General features: G+C 43.6%; 1 pseudogene; it reads left to right on the top strand.

The window, feature by feature from the left end:
- Positions 1-477: 477 nt before the first annotated feature.
- LOC136519060 (uncharacterized) lies at positions 478-9,507 on the top strand (annotated as a pseudogene).
- The last annotated feature ends 599 nt before the right edge of the window (positions 9,508-10,106 follow it).

The raw sequence follows: 10,106 nt of genomic DNA, 5'->3' as shown, positions 1-10,106 counted from the left end.
CGCCCTTTCTCCCAGACCTCTGCATTCTCCGGTAGGGTACAAAATGCTGCGGACAGCGAGAGGAAGGAGACAGAAATACTAGTAGTACGTAATTAAATGCTGGAAATCCTTTCCCCCGGTTTAATTAGCCTTATTGTTTAATAATACAATCTCGGCTCTGTTGGCTGGCTGGCTCTGTCTTTCTCTCCTCATCACTGTCCCCTCTCCTGCTTAGTAGCCTTCACGACTAAATCCACCACCACTCCCGCACACCTCACCTGCCCTCGTCGCCTTCTCCCCTTGCCCTGCCCTCTGCGCGCGTTGGCGTTGGGCGGGCAGCCAGCTGCTTCCCGCGGCTCCACCAAACCCTAATCATTCCGGCGCCGCCCGCGCGGCCGGCAGGCCTCGATCCGCTCCAGCGGCCGGCCGCTGAGGCCGGCTGCGGTGGTTGCGCTTGCGCTTTCGCGCGGGTCCCGTGGGGCTCGGCGCACGCGGCGGGACCCGTCCGCGGCGGCGCGGGCTTCAAGGCGGCGGGCGCAGGCGGACGGGTGGATTTGCGCGGGCGATGACACGGAGGCTCGCGGCCGCGGCGTCGTGGGCGAGGCCCTGAATGGGAGCGGCTGGGCGCTGCGGGCGGCTGCGTACATGGAGGCCGGGGCACCGCCCCGCGGCTGGCGCGGGAGGGTGCTTTGGCTCGTCAGCGTCGAGGTGAGCTGCTGCCCTCGATCCGGTACGGGTTTGGCGGGCGTCGGGAGCTGAGTACTCGGAGCAGATTTGGGGAGGAATGATCGGGAAACCTTGGGGGTTTCAGCGACCTCTTAGCGAATTTGTATGGGCTGATTCGCGTCTCGTGTTTGGAGGTTGATTTGGGAGATTTGGCTTCCTGCTGCGTAGGGTTTTACTTTTTCTCTGCGCACTGTTGGCGCAACGACCAAGTTTCGTCTGTCTCAGTCTCTCAAAGCTATTTTTGGATGCTTGGGGCGTGACCAAGTTTAGGTACAGCAGGGTTGGATCATTCATGTGGATTTTTTGACGTTTCTCTCTCTGTTTGTGAATATTTGGGGTTCTTATAAGTTGCGGTCAAGTACCATTGGATGGAGCAGTGCTTTTGGATTGATCTTGATGATTTTTCTTCCATTCTCTTCGCGTGTTGCAGATTGTGTTGGTTCTAGTCTGGACTCGAGGAGCTGGTGCGGATTCTGGTGAAAGCAAAGCATTGTTTCCACAAGACGTCGAAGCTGGAGAGAAGGATGCCTACCTTAGCCACTCCTGCATCCATGATGAGATACTACATCAGCGGCGACGAGCTGGGCGGAAGGAGTACTCTGTCATGCCACAAGTGTACCATGAGTCTCGGGGGAAAGCGGAGCGTGTAAGAGGACGACACTTGTTGGGCGTGTCGTCTTGGCGTGCTCCACAGAAGAATGACAGGAAGCCAATACGGATATACCTCAATTATGATGCCGTCGGGCACTCGCCCGACCGGGATTGTAAAAATGTTGGCGACATCGTGAAGGTCAGTCTGTCACATTATCTTTCTCATTGCGCCAGCAGCTATTTTATCTGAGTAGTAGAATTGAATTTGTTGTTTCTATTTGTTAGCTTGGCTACCCCAACTTGCTTGGGACTTGTCACATTATCAACTCTAGCCTACCCCAACTTGCTTGGGACTGAAAGGCGTTGTTGTTGTTGTTGTTGTTGTATTTGGTAGCTTGGCGAACCTCCTGTACCATCAGCACCAGGAACACCTATATGCGATCCTCATGGCGATCCACCACTGGTGGGAGACTGCTGGTACAATTGCACCCTTGAGGACATAGCTGGGGAGGACAAAAAGCAACGTCTCCGGAAGGTGCCGTTCTTGTGCTTTTGTTGTCTCTCAGCAGGTTCAGTTAAAAAGCATACCGAACACACTCGACTGCCATAGAAGATGTAACTTTCATATCCCCATTTCCATGTTTTGCTGACTTCTGTTTTGTTGTTGAATGGAGTCATTTAACAGGCACTGGGACAAACAGTAGAGTGGTTTAGAAAAGCTCTAGCTGTTGAACCTGTCAAGGGGAACCTACGGCTCAGTGGGTACTCAGCTTGTGGTCAGGATGGAGGTGTACAACTACCCCATGCTTATGTTGAAGGTAATTTTCAGTTTTAATGAATCAGTTTACCAATCTTGCATTCTTGCTTGCTGATTGCCTGACTCTATATTGTCATGTGAATCTCCCCTCAATTGCAGACGGTGTTGCTAATGCTGATTTAGTCCTCTTAGTAACAACTAGACCAACGACAGGTAACACCCTTGCATGGGCTGTGGCCTGCGAACGTGACCAGTGGGGTCGGGCCATTGCAGGTTTGTGAACCAACTCAATTATGTACAAATCCACTTGTCAGGAGTTTCTAGTGTTGTTCTGACCCTACCTGTATTCTCTTTCTGCCTTTAGGACATGTTAATGTGGCACCTCGTCATTTGACAGCTGAAGCCGAAACATTACTTTCAGCTACTCTAATACATGAGGTTATGCATGTTCTAGGGTTTGATCCTCATGCCTTCACACATTTTCGTGATGAAAGGAAAAGGAGACGTGGTCAGGTATAACAATATATTTCCCACTTTATTCTTGTGATATATTTTCTTTTGCTTAAAAGAGACCCTAATGCTCAGCATTATTACCTTATTAAAATTTGGGCTGCAACACTTCGACCTGCTTTTAATGTTTCCGTGACTAAAGCGCTAGCAATTCGATGGGCGATGTCAACTCTGTTGGTTTGTTGAATAATCTATTTGGCAGTTACCATATAGTGCTAATACGAGGGCTTACAGTCAAGAGGACAAGCCTGAGAATGGTTAAATAAATTTAGCTTACAGGTGCTTATAAGTTGGAGTCTTGGGAGTTACGTGAAGATTTCATTGGTCTGTGTAGGAAAATCTGAGATTGTTGAGTGTTTATGCTATAATAATCGCCATGACTTGGCTTCTGAGATAATAAATATAAGCAAGTTGAGAAAGGCCTATAAGCTTCGTCACATGTTGGGCAACCAGTTCACGATGACATTTATGGTAAAATGTATGCCGGCAACTCAATGATTGCTGAAGAATTTGAGAACATGACCTCCTTACTTCTGTGTGAATGTTTACTGGACGAAAAGAATAAAATTCCACACAGCGTGGCATGCTTAGCTTAACGACCAATATTCTTCTCTAATCTATGTTTATCTATTTGTTCCTTCAGGTCACTGTTCAAACTTTGGACGAAAAGCTTGGAAGAATGGTTACCCGTGTTGTGCTACCACGAGTTGTCATGCACGCGAGACATCACTATGAAGTAAGTTCTAACTAAAGATGTGAAAAAAGTTAATTGAGTCATTAGTGGCAGTTAATTAGTTTCATGCTCCTTACTTAGGAAAGCACTTCATATAAACTAACCATTTTTTTTTGTCTTGTGCTAGGCATTTTCCCAAAACTTCACTGGGTTAGAATTGGAAGACGGGGGAGGCAGGGGCACCTCAGGTAGATAACATGAGTCCTTTATAGTTTTTTATTTTTATTTTCTTTCCTTTTTTTTTTGCATTCACTGATATATGTCTGCATCGTGCAAGTTTCTGAGCACATTCATTTGTTTTTCGCATTTGATATACTATTAGGTTCACATTGGGAGAAGAGGCTCTTAATGAATGAGATCATGACTGGGTCAGTTGATACAAGATCAGTGGTTTCAAGGATGGACTTTAGCATTACTGGAGGACAGTGGATGGTATCAAGCTAATTACAGCATGGCAGAACATTTAGATTGGGGTCGGAATCAGGGAACAGAGTTCGTTATATCTCCTTGCAACTCATGGAAAGGGGGCATACCATTGCAATACAACTCAACTATCAGGATGCACATATAATAGGGAGGCAGAAGGTTACTGCCCTATAGTAAGCTATAGTGGGGGACTTGCCCAAATGGGCTCAATATTTTCCCCAAGCCAATAAAGGTATGCCCAAATGTAGGCATATGTTATTACGTTTATGACATTAAACAGGATGCTGAATTATATTAAATGGAAACTTCACAAAAATTCAACTTTTTTTTTAATTCTATTAGTTCTTACACTCCTTTGAGTCCTTTCTAGTTTAATTAAAGCAGAGGCCATAGAATACAAGGAATTGTTTTGTGTGTTCGAAATGTATACAAAATTTGGTTTGAGTTGTAGGGATCAAGGTAACTTGATTTAGATCAAGCCTAAGATTTGGTGAAGATAGTTAGACGAGATTATTGTTTGCACATAGTTGTTATTTAGCATAAAGTTGTCATTATGCGATGTATTACTGAATAACAAAATCTAAGAAGTTCTCAAACCATGGTTGGAATCGATCTTGAGCTCTAGCTGGGTTTAACGACTCAGGGTATTTTTTTGGAATTGGTAGATCTATAGGGGGTGGATGCGGGCAGATCTGCATACCCCCCCCCCCCCCCCCCCCCCCCCCCCTCACCCACACACGTGTTAAGTGTATGAAGGCCCTTATACTATAGGCCCAGATAGCCCATGAGGCTCTCTATATATAGTCCTCTCCACTTGTGGAGTGATTATCTTCTCAAATCCCCAAGGTTAGTAACAACACGCACAGAAAAATAAAATGACAGAAAAAAGGGACATGATTGAATAATTGATTCTTAATTTGTTTGCGCTGTTGGAATCCTTTAATCAACACTATCATTAAACACCATTATTTCACCTCATGTGATATCCCATTTATAAACAGTAGCCACAATGGGGCCTTTATAGACTATATATATCCACGTTGAATAACAGAATGACAAAACTCATCACATATGTAAGTTTGCACAGATATCTTCTACTGGGTTATCAACCCTTTCCACAAAAAGAAAGAAAAAAAGTGACAAGTAACACCTTTTACTTGCATGGTTCCGAACAATGATGAGTGGTGTGCAGCCACCTAGCAGTGATTTATGGTGCAACGGCAATTATATGGTAACAGACAGAGGCACCTGTTTCTAGTATATGGTCTAGTGAATCAACCTGTATATTTTACATTGCTTGCTTGTGCCCCCTTGTTGTAGAGTTTCTAGACCCAATGCTCCTTTTGTGATATCTTCAGTTGCTATGATTTCTGATCGTCTTTTATTAACTGGATTTGATGTCTGAATTGTAGTATGCTGTACTTATTCCCTTGCATATATCATGTTCCGAATTTGATGTCTGCAGGTGGTCAGTCTTCATTAGCAGACTACTGCACATACTATGTTGCTTATTCTGATGGTTCATGCACTGATGTAAATAGTGCACGGGCGCCTGACAGAATGTTAGGTGAAGTGCGAGGAAGTAATTCGAGGTGACATGACCTACAAATGATTTGGATATATGCACAACTACATCCACTAGTTGTGTTGTAATAATTTTGAATTTGTTAATGAGCAGGTGCATGGCCTCAACTCTAGTGCGAACTGGGTTTGTACGGGGATCTATGACCCAAGGAAATGGCTGTTATCAGCATCGCTGTACGAATAACTCACTAGAGGTGAATACACTTCACTCCATCAGCTGACACTTGAGTTTCCTACTTTCCTTTGCATTCCATTGTCTTAGGTTCCTTTTCTGCTGAATTCTATTTTTATTTTCTGCTCGAATGTCTTTATTAATTGTGATGTGCATTGTGATCACCATAAGTATAAGGCCTGTTTGGATCCACCAACTAAACTTTAGCTGGCTGCCTGGCTAAATTTAGCTGCTAAGGATCCAAACGGCCCAGCTAAAAGACCAGCTAAAGTTTGGCTGGGTTTAGCTGCTTCAACCCAGCTAAACGCAGCTAAAGTTTAGCTGAGTCTATTGGCTTGAGGATCCAAACACCCCAGCTAAAGTTTAGCTAGGAGAACTTTTAGCTGGCTAAAGTTTAGCTTTGAAATTTTAGCTAGCTATAAACTTTAGTTGAGTGGATCCAAACAGTGCCATAGTTGTACGAGTGGTGTGGGGTTCTTGAAAATATTTAACTACTCTTCTTAATGGAATGCTACTCAGTTCTCCTGCGTATTCGAGAAAAAAAGTACAGTTGCATGCCTTAAGAATTTGGGGGTGATTATTGAAGATGACCCTTTCAACAGTTTAAATAATTGGGTTTTCTACTTTTGAGTGATATTATCTTACTTTTTCCTGGTCGAGTGCATTGTTACATCTGATGTCAATCTAGAGGTGCTGTGTTCTGAAACCCATGCTTGTTTAGGTTGCTGTTGATGGGATCTGGAAGTCATGTCCACAATCCGGTGGGCCTGTTCAATTTCCAGGATTCAATGGTGAGGGTTGTTACTTAAGGTGTACAGATCAATTTGTCTTTTTCTCATAGAAGTTATTTTTGCTCTGAAGGGGAATTAATTTGCCCGGTGTATCATGAGTTGTGTGCTACTGTACCAGTTCCAGTGACTGGCCAATGTCCAAAGTCCTGCAGTTTTAACGGTGACTGCATTGATGGAACCTGTCACTGCTTTCCTGGTTTTCATGGTCATGACTGCAGCAGAAGTGAGTATATGTTTTCCCTTGGCTTCTATTTCCTCCACAATGACATCGGATGTGTGTTTTTCTTCTAATTATCACTTTCTTTGAAACTTCTCTAACGTTTTACTATTTCTGTATTAAGAAGATATTATTCCAGTCACTAATACCATTTGAATACTGTTCTGTTAATTGTTTATAGAAATACTATGTTAGAAATGATCATGAAAATTGTATAATATTAGGGAGGTACTTCAATGACAAATCTATATATATTGATTTTTCACATGATAGATTTAAATATTTGTGTATTTGAATGGTCAAAGCTGTTGTCAATTTGTCATTGAATGTAGAAATTCCAAATTGGCATCGACTTAGGAAAAGGGTATCTTAAAAATAAATGAGTAGCTTAGGTCAAGCAATTCGTCACATAGTAGCTTAGGTCAGGAAATGGCATTTAGGTTTCTGTTGTTTCGCTCCATGTATTGTCATTTGTCAACCAGGATGAAAGAAATAGGCGGCATGTAAGTATCTACCACTTTGATCATTTTCAGTAGTGTGAACTACACATAATGTGTTTATCCTTGCAAAATTGATATCGTGAATTAGATGATACAACAGGATTGTGGTGTTCATAAACTGTTGAAAATTGCAGCCACCTTGAAGTGTTCATTCCGTTATACCTCACAAATTCACTATTGTTGGTGTGGTGGACAGGATCTTGCCCAGACAAGTGCAGTAACCATGGTTTATGCAAAGCTAATGGGATCTGTGAATGTGAAAGTGGATGGACAGGGATTGACTGCTCAACAGGTGAAACTTTTACTACTGGTTTCTTCTTACTACTCTCTAGTTACAAAAACACGTTGATGAGGATAAGATTTGGTCAAACCTTGAAAACTACAACGTCAAAAACTTTTACATCATTTAGTTTGGAGACATGCAAAATATGTGTAGATTTTTATTGGAACATACTTGCAAAATATCATAAATTTGGAGGATTTTAAGAATATATCCTAGAAGATATTATTGGTCAAAGATATACATTGAAGACCATGCAAAGTCAAATGTGACAAGCATTGTTGGCTGGAAGGGAGGACATATTTACACAGTGATGGTTTGGTTGAATTCATAAGAATATAAGATTTATGACATGGAAGGGCGGGCCTGGTGCAAGCGGTAGAGTCTTACCGCCTGTGACCGGAAGGTCTCGGGTTCGAGTCGCGGTCTCCTCGCATTGCACATGCGAGGGTAAGGCTTGCCACTAACACCCTTCCCCAGACCCCGCACAGAGCGGGAGCTCTCTGCACTGGGTACGCCCCTTTATAAGATTTATGACATGGTGGAATGTTTTGCTTGACAGTTGTCATGTTGGGGTAATGGATTTTGAATGAAATAAATGCCTTATCTTCATGTTGTTCTTATTCATGTAGCAAGAAGTAATTTCCTCCTTTCTTTTTATGCAGCGGTTTGCGATGAACAATGTAGTTTACATGGAGGGGTTTGTGATAATGGTAAATGTGAATTCCGTTGTTCAGATTATGCGGGCTACACATGTCAGAAGGGTTCTGCAATACTGCCCAGTCTGTCAATGTGTCATGATGTACTTGTTAGAGATTCAGAGGGGCAGCATTGTGCGCCAAGTGAACTCAGTATACTGCAGCAGCTTGAAACTGTAGTTCTGGTGCCAAATTACAATAGATTGATGCCAAGTGGGCGGACCTTCCTTAACTTCTTCAACAATGCCAATTGTGCAGCAGCTGCAAAGCGGCTAGCCTGCTGGGTACTGCTTTCTTTGACCATTTCTCTTTTAACATTTTTATCATGATTTTTGCTGAAGTTTTTTTTTTCCAAATACTTGACAAACTTAAGCTTGCCATTGCATACTCATTTCTGGATTAGGCTTTTGCTCATTGTTGCTAAATAAATTCATGAACACACTAGATGAGCAATAGGTAGCACTGTCTAGCTTGTGTTAACTACTGGTGCTACTAAGCTATACTTGTGTTAACTACCTGCGCACGAGCACTCTACTTAAACCGGTATAACTAGCTAGTGAGATCCACTTGTCAGTAGGTATCCTTGTCCTTGATCTTTGTCAAGTGCTGTCAATCATGTCACTTGAGTCATGTGAAAAACAAATGTTAATGTTAATGTTAATATGATATCAGCAAATCTATCATCTATCAATGAATTAACTTTGCCTCTGATCGAACTTCTCGTATCAGATCTCAATTCAACGGTGTGACGAGGATGGAGACAACAGGCTCCGGGTATGCTACTCTGCATGCGAATTGTACAATACAGCTTGTGGAGCGGGTCTGGATTGTTCAGACCAGACCCTTTTTAGCAAAAGGGAAGAAGAAGAGAAGGGTGTTCCATGCACAGGATATGGCGAGAAGAAGTCTTTCTGGCTATAACATCTCTGAAGCTTCTTCCGTTATGGCTCTGGTAGAAGCTCAGTGATTGTGTAAAGTATATTTGACAATGTTCCACCCCATATTCTTTTTCTTTCTCTTCTTTTTTCCCATTTCATCCACTACTTCCCAATTGTAGGATACGGGAAGTAAGCGGTCCATTTCACCTAGGCACCCGAAGATGGGCTGCCTGGTGTACAAGCTATGTTGGAGTGGGCTCTTTGTTAGGAGGTTAGTCTGACATGAATAGGGGAGTGGGGAGCTGGCGGGAAAGTTGGATGGTAGATTTTTCGTTTTCACCGCATCAGAATTAGTGAACGGAATGTAAAGGTTGATGTGTGAAGGGCGGGTCTGGTGCAAACGGTAGAGTCTTACCGCCTTTGACCGGAAGGTCCTGGATTTGAGTCACGATCTTCTTACATTGCACAGGCGAGGGTAAGGCACCTGCACCTTTGATCGGAAGGTTTTGGATTCGAGTCGAGGTCTCTCACATTGCACAGGCGAGGGTAAGGCTTGTCACTGACATTCTTCCTCAGACCTTGCATAGAGCAGGAGCTTTCTGCACTGGGTACGTTGTAAAGGTTGATGTGTGTTGTACTCACTCTATAGAATCATTTCAATGTGAGCCCTTGTGTTGTGTCATGTGCCCCGTGCGGCCATGCCCCATGTCTTAAGCTGTCGTTGGCTTTTATGATATTTGACGCATCCATGGCCAACAGAGTGGCAGTGGCTTCGCTTAGCTTATGTTCAACTGGAATTCGTTGCAACATTTATGTTGACGTCTTGGGGTGATTCCATCGCTTCGCGGCTGCATGCAACCAGGTTTCCTGTCTTGCTGATACCTGATGGCTTGATACCGGTGGTTTGTTTGACCAGATGGCATTGGAGGCTTGGAAGGTCTCGCCAGACCCTAAGGCCGCGGGGTCTCGTCCTAAGGCCATGGGGCTCCGTCTCGCCTGACTCTAAGGACGCGGTTTTCGCCTCGTCCGACCCCAAGGTTGCGGGGTTGAAAGCATCTCGGTCTCTAGTTTGGTTTCGGTGATTAATGACAATACGTGATTATTGTGACTAACGTGTGTTTTGCAGAGGCAATTAAGTTAGGTCATGGTAATGGAGATCGATTGTGCTATCATGGTGGTCATGCCCCTACGACGGAAATCGGTTCGGTTTTCAAAGGATGGACGACAAGGTTAAGGATGGATTAGTTCTAAGTGTCGTTTGGTG

This window comes from Miscanthus floridulus, chromosome 2 (genome assembly GCF_019320115.1).
Source record: "Miscanthus floridulus cultivar M001 chromosome 2, ASM1932011v1, whole genome shotgun sequence".
Classification (NCBI taxonomy): Eukaryota; Viridiplantae; Streptophyta; class Magnoliopsida; order Poales; family Poaceae; genus Miscanthus; species Miscanthus floridulus.
Note: the sequence above shows the minus strand (reverse complement) of the source record. Positions and strands in the feature narration are given on the sequence as shown.